The 13,028-nt window shown below is 49.8% G+C and overlaps 1 protein-coding gene and 1 long non-coding RNA gene across 3 annotated transcripts in view; one reads left to right on the top strand and one right to left on the bottom strand.

Moving 5' to 3' along the window:
• The window catches only part of FMNL1 (formin like 1), a 59,230-nt gene that overhangs the window by 21,998 nt on the left and 24,204 nt on the right, over positions 1–13,028 (top strand). The window lies entirely within an intron of this gene.
• LOC115941754 (uncharacterized) lies at positions 7,472–12,596 on the bottom strand. 2 transcript variants are annotated; one of them, XR_014140448.1, is made up of 4 exons: positions 12,457–12,596; positions 11,961–12,069; positions 8,127–11,411; positions 7,472–7,686 (listed from the first exon to the last, which is right to left on the bottom strand). It is a non-coding gene; the product is annotated as an uncharacterized LOC115941754 (long non-coding RNA). The 2 variants fall into 2 exon arrangements; XR_014140447.1 differs by having other exon boundaries at positions 7,472–11,411.

Genomic DNA, 13,028 nt, shown 5'->3' with positions numbered 1-13,028 from the left:
TCTCCCTACCCTCCTCAGCACCCTGTTACCCCCTCCCTATCTATCTCCATCCAGATTCCCAGACCAGCAGAAGGAACTGGAGTCTAGGAGCAACAACTTCTTGAGAAAGGCCCAGGCAAGCTGGGAATGGGTCAGGGAGGGATGTGTTTGTTTTGAAAGCCTGGGGCTGCTCAAGTGTGGGAGGAGGAGGAGGAAGAAGAGGAGGAGGGGGGGGAGGAGGGGGAGGAGGGGAAGGAGGAGGGAGAGGAGGGAAAAGAGGAGGAGGAGGGAGTGAATGGGGTGGGGGGAAGGGGTAGGAAGAAGAAAAGATGGGGCAGAGAAAAGGGAAGATTAATTTGCTACTCAAGACTCTAGGGCCAAGGACTGAAGCCTCTTCCTGCTTATCCCCTCCCTTCCTCCACCAGGTGTCATCCTAGGGAGTCGTTTTGGGGCATCCACGGTGGGGGAGGGGGTGCGGGGAAGCTGAAGCCCGGGAGTGGGAAGTTAGACCCCGGCAAGGACGAGCGAGGCTGCTTACAGACCCCGGTGGGCCGAGCTCTGGAATCCAGACACCCCGTGGGCTCACCATCTCCGGGTCCCGGCTGAGCCTCTGCAGGGTCCGCCGGAGCTGGCTCAACAGCGGCACCTGCTGGCCGGGGCCCTCCGTGCGGGGCGGGGCTCCCCCCTCCGCCCCGGGAGTCCAGCGGGTGAGTCACTGGGGCTTGGGGCCGCGGCTCCTTCAGCTGTCAGGTCAGAAAATGTCGGGGGCGAGGAATGTCCCCAGGCGGCGGCCTCGGCCCTTCCAGTCACCACCTGTGCCCCTAATTCTGCCCTGTAGACCCAGGACCCCGACCGAGGGTCTGCCATGGGCCAATCCAGGACCAGCGCTGGGGAAGAGCAGGATAAATGGCCCTAACTTCAGAGCGCCTGGTCTGGGTAGAGGTTTTCTTTCTTTCTTTTTTTTTTTTTTAAGCTTTTTATTTGGAAAAATTTCAAGCTTACAGGAGAGTTGCAAGAACTATACAAAGATCCTCCATATACCACTTACCCAGTTGCTAAAATATACCATATACCAAAATATCCATATACCATCACCAGTTGTTAAAATTTCATCCTGTTTTCTTCCCCTGTCACTCTGTGTGTGTGTGTGTATTTTTTTTCCCTCCTGAACTGAGGGTGGCCACCATTATGCTCATTTGCTCACAAGTAAATGGCTATTTCCTAAGAACAAGGGCATTCTCTTGCACAACCACAGTAGACTTTTCAACTTTGGGAAATTTAACATTGATATAATACTTGTAACTAATCTACTGTCCATATTCCAATGTGATCAGTTGAGTCAATAAGGGTCCCTTAGAGCATTTAGTGTAGGATCCAGACTAGGATCACATATTACATTTCTTTAAACTTCTTCAATCTGGAGAAATTCCTTATCTTTTTTCCATCTTTCACAATTTTTCAGAGTAGAGCTTCCCCGCTCCCCCTTTCTTTTAATTGAGTGCTCCTCAGTTTGGGTTTGTCTGGTGTTTCCTTATGTGTAGATTCAGGCCACACATCCTTGTTGGAAATACTACACAAGCAATATTATGTTCTTGGGGATGAGGGTCTCCACCTTAAGGGGTTTATGGAACTCCTGAATCTCTAAGGACTAACCCCTGGAGTTATCTGTAAAAACTCCAATCAGATTTTCAACACAGGTTAAGAATGACACTATTGGGCGCCTGAGTGGCTCAGTTGGTTAAGCGACTGCCTTCGGCTCAGGTCATGATCCTGGAGTTCCGGGATCAAGTCCCACATCGGGCTCCCGGCTCAGCAGGGAGTCTGCTTCTCCCTCTGACCCTCCTCTCTCTCATGCTCTCTGTCTCTCACTCTCTGTCTCGCAAATAAATAAAATCTTAAAAAAAAAAAAAAGAATGACACTATTAATTATATGTGTGTTTTCTTTCTGTTGATAATAGGCTTAGGCTCTGCCCCTTTTTCTCCTCTTCTCTCCCTCCTGCCTCCAAACTTTGCCTTTGAAATTCAGCAGCTCCTGTTGAAAGCATTATTCTTTTTGAAGGCCACTAGGAACATCCTACTTGTCCAACATCTTATTGTCCTTACCCTCTTGACTGCCTCACAGGGCCTGGGACTCAGTCTCCTTCCTCCCTGAAACCTCCCAGAGCTGAGCTTCCTCAGTCTCCACCCAGCCTCTTACCAGCAAATGACAGAATGCTAGCTGGTGCCTGCTGGGTGTTCTGGGAGTCAGCCCTGCAGGAGGCGGTTTATCTGGGGAAATCTGCAGGTCCTGGTTTTTCTTGTGGCCTCCTGAAACCTCAGTGGAGGCATCCTCCCAGTTTTGATCCACAGATGGGTCTCCAGACTTGTTTACCTCCGTGGGAGAGCTCAGCCTTCTTCTTCTTCTTCTTCTTCTTTTTTTTTAAAGTAGGCTCCACACCCAAGCGTGGAGGGGCTTGAACTCACGACCCTGAGATCAAGACCTGAGCTGAGATCAAGAGTCAGACGCCTAACCCACTAAGCCACCAAGGTGCCCCAGAGCTCAGCCTTCTAGTGGCTTCCACATCCATTTCTTCTTCACCCACTTAGTAGTGCAGCCCTGAATCTCCACTCTCCTGTCTGGACTGGCCCTGTGGATGCCTTTCAGCTTCTAAGAATCCCAAATGGAACTGTTTACGTCTCTTCTAATCTGTAACGTTGTCCTCGTGCCTGTTGTGACTCACCTGCTCTCTGTCACCTGCGCTCCAAGCACGAGCTATTTTTCACCCTTATATCAAAGCCATATCTTTCCTCTAAAAGATATCTCCCTTCCCTCTCCTCTGCTTCTCTCTCTCCTGGTCTGTTGTTTTGTTTAAGTCTGCAACTGGTCTTCAGTTTTACCATCTCTTTCTGATGTGCCCAGATGGTCCTGTCTCTCCGGCTCCACCTGATCCCATCAACTACCAGGCTTGAGTCTCATAACGTTAGCTTGGCCCCCGCACCTTGAGAGGCTTGGCAGTGGATGCTTCCAGACTCCCATCCTCCCCCTTCTAGATCCACGCCCTGCATTCCAGTCATACCCAATCTGTTGTGTTTCTCCCAACAGATCATTGCCACTGGACTTTTGCACATGCTTTCTATATCTGGATGGCCATTCACCACCCTTTTTCTATCCCCTCCCACTAATTTGGTCAAATGCTCTAATGTCACCCTCTCTGTGAAGACTTCCTGACATCCTCTGGCAGTTCTCCCTTTACATCTGGGAAAGAGGGGTCCAGCTCTGGCCTCCTCCAGATGTATCCACCCCCCCAGAGGGTGAGGAGCCCACTGGGAGCACTGCTTCACCTTCTAGACCAGCGCTGTCCAGTGGCATTTTCTGTGATAATGGAAATGTTCTCTGTCTGCACTGTCCAATATGGTAGCCACTAGCGACATGTGGCTATTGAGCACTTGGAATGTGGCTCACTGTGACTTAGGAACTGACTTCTTATCTTTTTTTAAGATTATTTATTTATTTGTCAGAGAGAGAGGGAGAGCACAAGCAGGGGGAGCAGCAGGGCTCCGCTGAGCCAGGAGCCCGATGTGGGACTCGATCCCAGGACCCTGGGATCATGACCTGAGCCGAAGGCAGACACCCAACTGACTGAGCCACCCAGGCATCCCGGCACTGACTTTTAAAATTTAATTAAAATTTTTTTTAAAGATTTTATTTATGTATTTGAGAGAGAGAGAATGAGAGACAGAGAGCACGAGAGGGAAGAGGGCAGAGGGAGAAGCAGACCCCCTGCTGAGCAGGGAGCCCGATGTAGGACTCGATCCCGGGACTCCAGGATCATGACCTGAGCCGAAGGCAGTCGCTTAACCAACTGAGCCACCCAGGCGCCCAAAATTTTATTTAATTTTTTAAAAGATTTTATTTATTTATTTGACAGAGAGAGAGACAGCGAGAGAGGGAACACAAGCAAGGGGAGTGGGAGAGGGAGAAGCAGGCTTCCCGCTGAGCAGACAGCCCCATGTGGGGCTTGATTCCAGGACCCCGGGATCATGACCTGAGCCGAAGGCAGACGCCCAACGACTGAGCCACCCAGGTGCCCCTAAAATTTTATTTAATTTTAAATAATTTAAATAAAAATTTAAGTAGTCGTATGTGGCTAGAGGCTACCATTTTGAGAGAGCACAGAACTTGACCATGCCTTAGTTACCTGGAGTCTCGGGGTTCCCTGCCCAGAGTGCCCCAAGCCCTGTTTGCAGGGCTTGCACAGACTATGTCTCAGGCTTATTCTTCTAAGGGCAGACCGTACAGTTGGTGTGTATAGGTGGGTAAGGGTGCTGTTTAAGGGGGTGTGGGTGGGGCTTGGATATGTGGCCGTGTGTGTGTGTGTGTGGGCACACGCGCGCGTGACTATAGCTCTTCTTCATGCAGGACAGAGCCTGGGGTGGGAAGGGAAGGGGGCACTCTCCCTGAACTGTCACGTTCCAGTGCATAGTCCTAGAATATTTTTTTTAAAGTAGGCCCATCCCCAACACGGGACTTGAACTCATGACCCCCAGATCAAGAGTCACATGCTCCACTGACTGAGCCAGCCAGGCGCCCCAGTCCTAGAATTTTTTATTTGAACCTGGGTTTTCGGGTCCTCGGGTATGTTCTTCTTACTAGAGTAAGAAGATAAGATTTATTTATTTGTGTTGGCTTGGTTTATAACTTTTAAATATTTAGATGAATTGTAAGTGGGCTCTAGTTGATTTCTGGCCCTTGACCCACAAATTTCAGGAGTGGGGTTTTTTTGTTTGTTTGTTTCTTAAGATTTATTTATTTATTGGGGCACCTGGGTGGCCCAGTCCGTTAAGTGTCTGCCTTCAGCTCAGGTCATGATCTTAGGGTTCTGGGATAGAGCCCCGAATGGGGCTCCCTGCTGAGCAGGGAGTCTGCTTCTCCCTTTCCCACTGCTCCTCTGCCCGCTCGTGCTCTCTCTCTTTCAAATAAATGAGTAAATAAATCTTTAGAGAGAGAAAGCGTGTGCATGGGGGGGGTAGGAGGGGCAGAGTGAAAGGGAGAAGCATACTCCCCGCTGAGCAGGGAGCCTGATGCGGGACTTGTGGGGCTTAAGGGGGGGGGAAACTCCATCCCACGACCTTGAGATCATGACCCTGAGATCATGACTGGAGTGGAAATCAAGAGTCAGATGCTTAACTGACTGAGCCACCCAGACGCCCCTCAGAAGTGGGTTTAAGGTTAGTTTCTTCACTAACTAACCCTCTGGCACACAGAACGTCCCCTCATGCCCCCCACTGTAGGCTGTCAGCTCTTCCCAGGCAGGCCTGGGTCTAATTCCAATCTAATCGAATTGGAGAATTCTATTCTACTAATTCTGGTGCCTGGTACACTGTTGGCCCACCATAAATCATCATTGGATAATGAGTAAAGAGGTTCAGCAGCTTGCCCAAGGTCTTGGCTTTCATTATAGTGGCCGGTGGGTCAGCTGGCTGGCCAGGAGGGGGGGTCTTCGAGAGCTGGCTGTCTCTGCTACAGGGAAAACGGCCAGGGGAGCTAGGCCCCCAGACCTGGGGTTCCTGTCTCTGCTCTGCCATTTTCTTGACCTTGGACAAGTCACTCTCTGAGCCCTGGTCTCCCCTTCTGTAAAAAAAAAAAAAAAAAATGGGTCTAATAACACCAACTACAGTGTGTTACCATGATGATCAAAGTAAAGGAGACCCTCTCACAGGCCCAATGCCTGGTATTCATCAGGTCTTCCATGAATGCCCCTTTAGTCAACACTTACGTGTGCCAGGTCCAGGCTCCATTCCCCATTGTAGGTGCCCCCTAGCCCTGATGGGCCTGGCTGCTCCCAGTGGCTCCCTCAGCCCACCCTCCCTCTTAGCTCAGCAGCTCTGGGCCCCGGTGTGCCACCTTCCACGTGGCTAGTGGCTGGCTGGGGCCTCATCTGCCCTAGTTTGTGTGGGCTTCAAAAACGAAAGACCACATTTGTCACTTTGGGTGGGCTAGCAGAGCTGGCTGAGACAGACAGACAGACTGAGCAATGAAGGTGACAGCTGTGGTTTGTGGCATCTCAGATCAGACAGACACTCCAAAGCTTGAGAGGGGACCCAATACCTTCTTGGCAGACTGTTCGGTGTTAACCGAAAGGCTTGTCCCCACCTCCCTCCCTCAGGGGCAGCATGAAAAGTGAGAGGGCCAACGTGGGTTTAAATCCTGGTTGTGCCATTTTCTAACTGAATGATTTGAGTTGTCCCACTGGTGGCAGCCTCAGGGGCCTCATGAGGGAAACAGGACCAGAATAATCCTTCACTCACAGGGCTGTTGTTTGTAACTCATCCTTTGGGTCCCCTCTTCCCAGACTCAGTGTTTACCTCCAAGTCCTTCAATCTTCACCCCTCCTTTGACCGCAGAACTAACTACTGCCACGTTTCTCTCATTAGACACCTCTCACTCCACATAATACTGTTGCGTCTTTATCATCCTCCTCCTGCCATTTTTAGGGCCCTCTGTGCCAAGGATTTTCTACATAATATTTTTGATATTCTATTCCAAATATTTTCTAATTTCAACTCATGAATTATTCAGAAGTGCATTTTGACATTTTGAAATGCACGGGGTTGTCTTTTCTTTTTATGCTGTCTTTTGATGATTGATTTATTTTTTTTTTTAAGATTTTATTTTTAAGTAATCTCTACACCCAACGTGGGGCTCAAACTCGCAACCCTCGAGATCAAGAGTCACATGCTCTTCCAGCTGAGCCAGCCAGGCGCCCCTTGATTATTGATTTCTAATTTAATTGTATTGCTGTCAGATAATGAGTAACGTTTGATTGTTTTGAATTGGTCAGGACTTGCCTTGTGATCTAATATGTGGTCACTTTTGTAAATATGTGCCTGAAAGCAAGAGTGTGTTTGCCGGTTGTTGACTGGAGAAATCAAAGTATTCAATTAAATTAAGCTTGTCAGTTGTACTGTTCAAATCTTCTACACACTTACTGATTTTTTTTTTTTTTTTTTTTGGTCTGCTTAAACTACCAATTCTAGAGGGAGGTGATTTAAATCTTCCTTTATATTCGTGGACTTGTCTATGTTTCCCACTATTTCTGTTTATGATTTTGAAGCTATGCTATTAGGTGCATATAACTGTAGAATGGTTATACATTCTTGATAAATTGAGGCGGGCAAGTATCCTATTGTCTCTCAGCAGGGTGGGTTTATTTCTTTCATGTTTATCCAAGGATGTTACCTTTTGGGCACCCTTGACTTTTGAGAGGGGCGGATTGTGTCTGCTCCAACCTCCTACCTTAGGAGGCCCCAGGTTTTATCTTGTTCCATTTTGGATTTGTGCCTTTGGGGATTTTCTTTTCTTGCAAGCTTGGCCTTGCATTGAAAATATCACGTGTGCGTGCGCACGCGCACGCACACACTTTATCTTTTATTTAGCATTTCTAGTTGTTTTGTACCAGAAGGGTTTCTCTGGACCTATAGACCACCGTATTGCTGGAAATGAAAGTCTCTGTTAGCTCTTAACTTGAAATTTATTTACTATTTAAAACAATTCTATGAGGGGCGGCTGGGTGGCTCAGTCCGTTAAGCATCTGCCTTTGGCTCAGGTCATGATCCCGGGGTCCTCCCATCGATAGAGCCCTACATCAGACTTCCTGCTCCGTGGGGAGCCAGCTTCTCCCTCTCCCTCTGCCTGCTGCTCGCCCTGCTTGTGTGAGCTCTCTCTCTCTGTCAAATAAATAAATCAAATCTTAAAAAAAAAACAAAAACCAAAAAACAATTCTATGAAATCCTATCACCATTTTTTCATAATGAGAAAACTGAGGCTCAGGGGTTTTAGGACTGGATTCAGATCCTAGCTCTGACATTTACCAGCTGGGCGGCCTTGGATAAATCAGTCATTTCAGAGGACACCGAGCTCGGAGGACACAGCAATAGGGCCTGCCTTGCAGGGCTGCCATCCAGCTCCGAATGACACACAGAAAGTCCCTGCTATGGTGTCCTTGATGCTCGGAAGACTTCTGGGACCATTTCACCCGTGATCACCTGGCTTCTTTCTAGTCTTTAGGCCTGGCTGTCTATAGGGCAGGGACAAGGGTCTGGTACTAGGGCTTATCCTCTCTTCTCTGGGAGACGTTGACAAGGATAGTTCAGTGCTGGAGAGTTACCTGGTGGACCATAAAAGGCCCATCTGCTGAGATTCTGATTCTGACGCACTCCTGGGTGTGGGCACGTGAGTCATGTGGGGTACGGCCCGTGAGGGGTTGCCCTTCCCCCTCCCCTGGGCTGTCCTCTGGTAGGTCACGTAGACAGGACAGTGGGGTTTCCTCATCCACCACAAGGTGCCAACAAGAGGGATAGAGCGGCTCTCCTTGGTTAGCAAGCAACTTGCCTTTATTTTACCTTCACTTTCTGAATAGGGAATAAATACATATGGTTCAAAAATCGAAACAGTTTAGAAAGGAATGCATCGAGAAATCTTGCTTCCACCTCTGCCTTGTCCACCCTGTTTCCCCGCACCTTATAGGCGACTACTTTTGTTACGTTGCTGACATATATTCAAGCAAATACATTTATTCCTATATCCACCTCCCTTTCTTACACAAAAGGTAACAACATATATACTGTTTTGCACGGCATTTTTGCTTCCAAATATATCCTGGAGATCTTTCCATATCAATATCTCACAGGTTCTTTTTTGTTTTTTTACAACTGCATATTTTTTCTTTTTTTTAATTTATTTTTTCTTTTTTATTTTATTTTATTTTATTTAAAGATTCTATTTATTTATTTGACAGAGAGAGACACAGCGAGAGAGGGAACACAAGCAGGGGGAGTGGGAGAGGGAGAAGCAGGCTTCCCAAGGAGCAGGGAGGCCTATGCGGGGCTCGATCCCAGGACCCCGGGATCACGGCCAGAGCCGAACGCAGACGCTTAATGACTGAGCCAGCCAGGCGCCCCTGCATATTTTTTCATTGTGGAGATGTACTATAGTTTATTTAACCTTTCATTGTCCAGCATAGTAGCCACATGTGGCTATTTACATTGAAATTAATTACAATCGAGTCAAATTTGAAATTCATGTCCTCGGTGGCACTAGCCACATTTCAAGAGCTCGGTATAGCTACCTGTGGCCGGTGGCTATCATGTTGGACAGCACCGACAGAACGGAACATTTCCATCATTGCAGAAAGTTCTATTGGATTGCTGGTTTCACGGATCCCCCATAGCTGGACACCTGGCTCATTTCCAGTCTCGAGGCGGTTCAGTGATGATGCCACCCATCCCTGGGATGCAGGAGAGCTAAGTGAGAGCTGCTTTGGGAATGCTGGGCCTTCAACCTCAGATCTCAGAATCTGGGAGGCTCCTGCAGGAGAAGGTCTATTGGGTTTGGGGCAGGGGCTTGACCAGGGCTTGGAAAAGAGAGTAACCCTAAGGACAGGCTTCCTGGGTGGCTCAGATGGTTAAGCATCTGCCTTCAGCTCAGGTCATGATCCCAGGGTCCTGGGATCGAGTCCCACATCGGGCTCCTTGGGAGCCTGCTTCTCCCTCTGCCTCTCTCTCTTTCCGTCTCTCATGAATGAATAAATAAAAAAAAAAATCTTAAAAAAAAAAAATAAAAGGACAGGCTTCCTGCTTAGCTCTAACCCTCCACCCCCTCCCTCCATCCCCGCCAAAACGCAAGCTGGTTTCCTTTCATTCACAATTTAAGTCCTGCACTGCGGATATAGGGACAGAAGAGATACAGTTTCTTCCTTGAAGAAACAGACAGATCGTTACCTGCCTTGTGACAAAGACTTTCAAATCGGCCTCACCAAACACCAAAAGGCCTTACAATACCTTTAATATAACAGAGTGAGGATGTGGGAAAACAGGCATCCCATTTACAGGGGTTGCAAATTGGTGTGAACTTTTTGAGGGCAATTCCAAATCTATCCAAATTCCCAAAAATCTACCCCAAAGGGCATAACCTTTGACTCAGCACTGTCATATTTATAAATTTGTCTTATGGATACACACGTAAGTACCGACAAGTGTATGTACCCAGATATTTCCTGCAGGCACCATTGTCTGTTGCAACAAAAGACTGACACAAACTAAATACCCACTAGGAGGAGAGGAGTGAAAGAGACCATGACACATCCATATGATGGAGGACTATGTAGATCTTGTAGAGGCAGGTACATTATTAAGTGAAAATAGCAAGGTGCTAAATTGTGGAACGTGTGCTACCATCTGTGTTAAACACACACACACTGCTTGTATATGCCCAAAACATCTCTGGAAAGATGCATTAAAACTGTTGCTCTTTTAAACCGAGCACATGTATGTATTACCTTTAAAAAAAAATTTTTTTTTTTTTTTAAATTTTAAGAGGTACCCACTGAGTAATGGTGAGCAGGCAGAGGGAGGGAGATTCCTGGGGAGACCTGCTCAGTCACCTGAGCTCTGAGTGTCCCCAGTGACTGCACAATTCCTCCATACGAGGTGACAAGGCCACAACAGTGTCACCCACACTGTGACTCCATCTCCATCACCTCTGGAGGCCTCGCCCTGTTTTGGCTGTCATACCTCCTTCACCCAGCAGGGGGAAGCACAGACCCACTAAAGCATTGGTTCCAAACTTCACCAAGCATCCCTTCTAGGATTTCCTCCTCTGTGGACCCTGATTGGAAAGACATTTCCTGCCAAGCCGACCAAATTTATTAGGTAATAATTGATTAAATTCTCTCCCTTATTTTGTGCCTCACATTCTCGTCAGGGTGCACGCGACAGGGTGTAGGCTTGCTGAGCTCATCATTTTCCACATAAGAGGTTCTACTTAGCCCAACCTTGTTTCCACCAGGCCTTGGGTGGCGGTGGTTGGCCAGAGCATCCCCAGGGGTTGAGGGCTCAGACTGGCAACTGCTCCATTAGGGGCTCCCCACCCTGCTCGAATTTTCAGCCGTGGGACACAACTCCCACCCTTCTCCTACCCAAAGAAGTAGTTCTGGGTGAGAGGAAGCATGAAAACCTGGCACCAGTCTGACTGGTGGCAGTCACTCCCCCAGATGTGTTTGGAGTCTGTCCCTTGCTAGGGGTGAGCAGCCTAATAATGGGGACTCTTTTCATCTGCCACAGATTCTCCAGGAGTGAGTGCAGTGCTGGGCATACAGCTGGTGTAAATTAAAGGTTTGTTGTTGTTAAATGGAAAGAGACAACCATCGAGGGGACCGGGGACTAAATTCTTTAAAAAGAAAAAAAAAAAAAAGGAGGTCCTAGTTAATCTCAAGGGCAAGAACCCACTGACAAGACTGGACCATCTTCAGCTGAAGATAAGGGTCATAGGCACAGAATGGATCACCTTCTTAGCATTCCCAAGGAAAATCCTGCTTTGTCTTACCTTATGGGTCCCTGGCTGGGACATGAAATCAGGAACCACATCTCTCTCACCCACCAGAGGTGCTGGTGACCTTGGCAAAAGAAATGCTTAAATCAGGTCGGTCTGGGGGAAGGGGCTGTTTCATCCCAGGGCCTTCCTTAAAATTAGATAGATTTCCCAGCTCCTGCTTAACTCCTGTTGGTGGTTCTGGATGTGTGTGTGGGGGCGGGGGGGGGGGCGCAGGGGGAAGAGAAGGCTCTAAGGGGAAGGGATACTTATGGCCTCTGGCCTGATCTGGAGGAAATCCAGGGCTCCTTTAGTGGGCCCTCCCTCCTCAATGTCTTGGAAGTGCAGGGAGGGGTAATTGGGGATCTCTACAAATTAAATGGGGAACAAAAGGAGCAACTGAGAGGTTGGAGATTATGTCTCAGACCTGGGGTTCTACAGCCCTCCCAATACTTGCTCACCTTTCTGGACAACCCTGGATGAAGGGGGCAGTGGGGGCTCGGACAGCAGCCCCAACGCAGTGTGGATTTTGAGAGTCCTCTCTGCCCCTTATTAGTTGTGTGCCCTTGGGCAAGTCACTTGACCACAGTGAGCCTCAGTTTTCCCATCTCTAAATGAAGATATCAACACCTACCTTCCCTGGTCATTGTCGGGATGAATGAGAGAAGACCTCTGGAAGCATTTCTGTAATTGCTAGACTTCAGGGATTATTATTCGCCAAGGTGAGCGGCCACCCTAGGTCCCTGGAGGTGACAGCGTCAGGAGATAATTCTTTTTTTTTTCCTCCTCTGCGGTGCCTGCTCCTTTCTCAGCCTGGATATGCTGGCTTTAATCCTCTGTTCCCCAACCCCCGTGCTTCTCCTTGAGACCGCCTTGGTGGTCTCCAGATTCTGGCAGCTTGCCTTTTCCCATAGGCGCTCCCATTCTACGACCCTGAGGATGTCGGCATCCGTGCAGAGTTGGTCCAGGTTGGGACAGGTCGGGGGGCTCTCCGCTGGCCTGAATCTGCGCCCCCCGCCCTGCTTTGGGGTTCTCATTTGCAGATGGTTCCCTCTGGTCCTCAGCTCCTCTCTGGACTAAACAGAGGAGGACAGAAACAAGGGGTGGGGGGCCTGGAAGGGGGTTCCCACCTTCTCAGTCGGGAATCCGGGAGGGGGACCCAGTCCTTGCGCCCCAACGCCGCACCGTCATGGGTCTCCAAGCCGCGCTCGCAGTTGCCGGCAGTCCTCGACAAGGAGGCTTCCCCCTCCCAACTCCCAGGCGGTGACACCGCCCCCCGCCCCCCGCCTTCCCCACCTCCCCTCACCCAGACCCCGCCGATCCCCGGCTCCGAGCGAGCGGGAGCATGCGGTTCTAGGACCCGGAGGCGCCGCCGCGCGCGCCGCCGCCTCTGCCTCGCCTCGGTCGCCTCCCGCTCCGGCAGGTGAAGCGGCGCCCGCCGCCCCCTCTGCGGCAGGTGAAGCGGGTCGGCCGCCCCCTCCCCGCCGCGCCATGGCAGCGGCGGACCCCCGGCCCGCGCCCCGCGCCCGCCCCCTCCCTCCAGCCCGCCCCCCGGGGGCCGGGTGCGTAGCGGCGGCGGCGAAATGCGGTTTGCGCGCTCGGGGAGCGACAGCAGAAGTTAGAAAATCGCCGAGGGGGGAGCCCGCGCCGCAGCTTCCTGCCCCCGGCCCAGCCCTCTGGCCCCGGCGGCCTGCAGCCTGAC

Source organism: Leptonychotes weddellii, chromosome 15 (assembly GCF_054177405.1).
Source record: "Leptonychotes weddellii isolate Sample4059 chromosome 15, ASM5417740v2, whole genome shotgun sequence".
Classification (NCBI taxonomy): Eukaryota; Metazoa; Chordata; class Mammalia; order Carnivora; family Phocidae; genus Leptonychotes; species Leptonychotes weddellii.
This window is presented reverse-complemented; position numbering and strand designations above follow the sequence as displayed.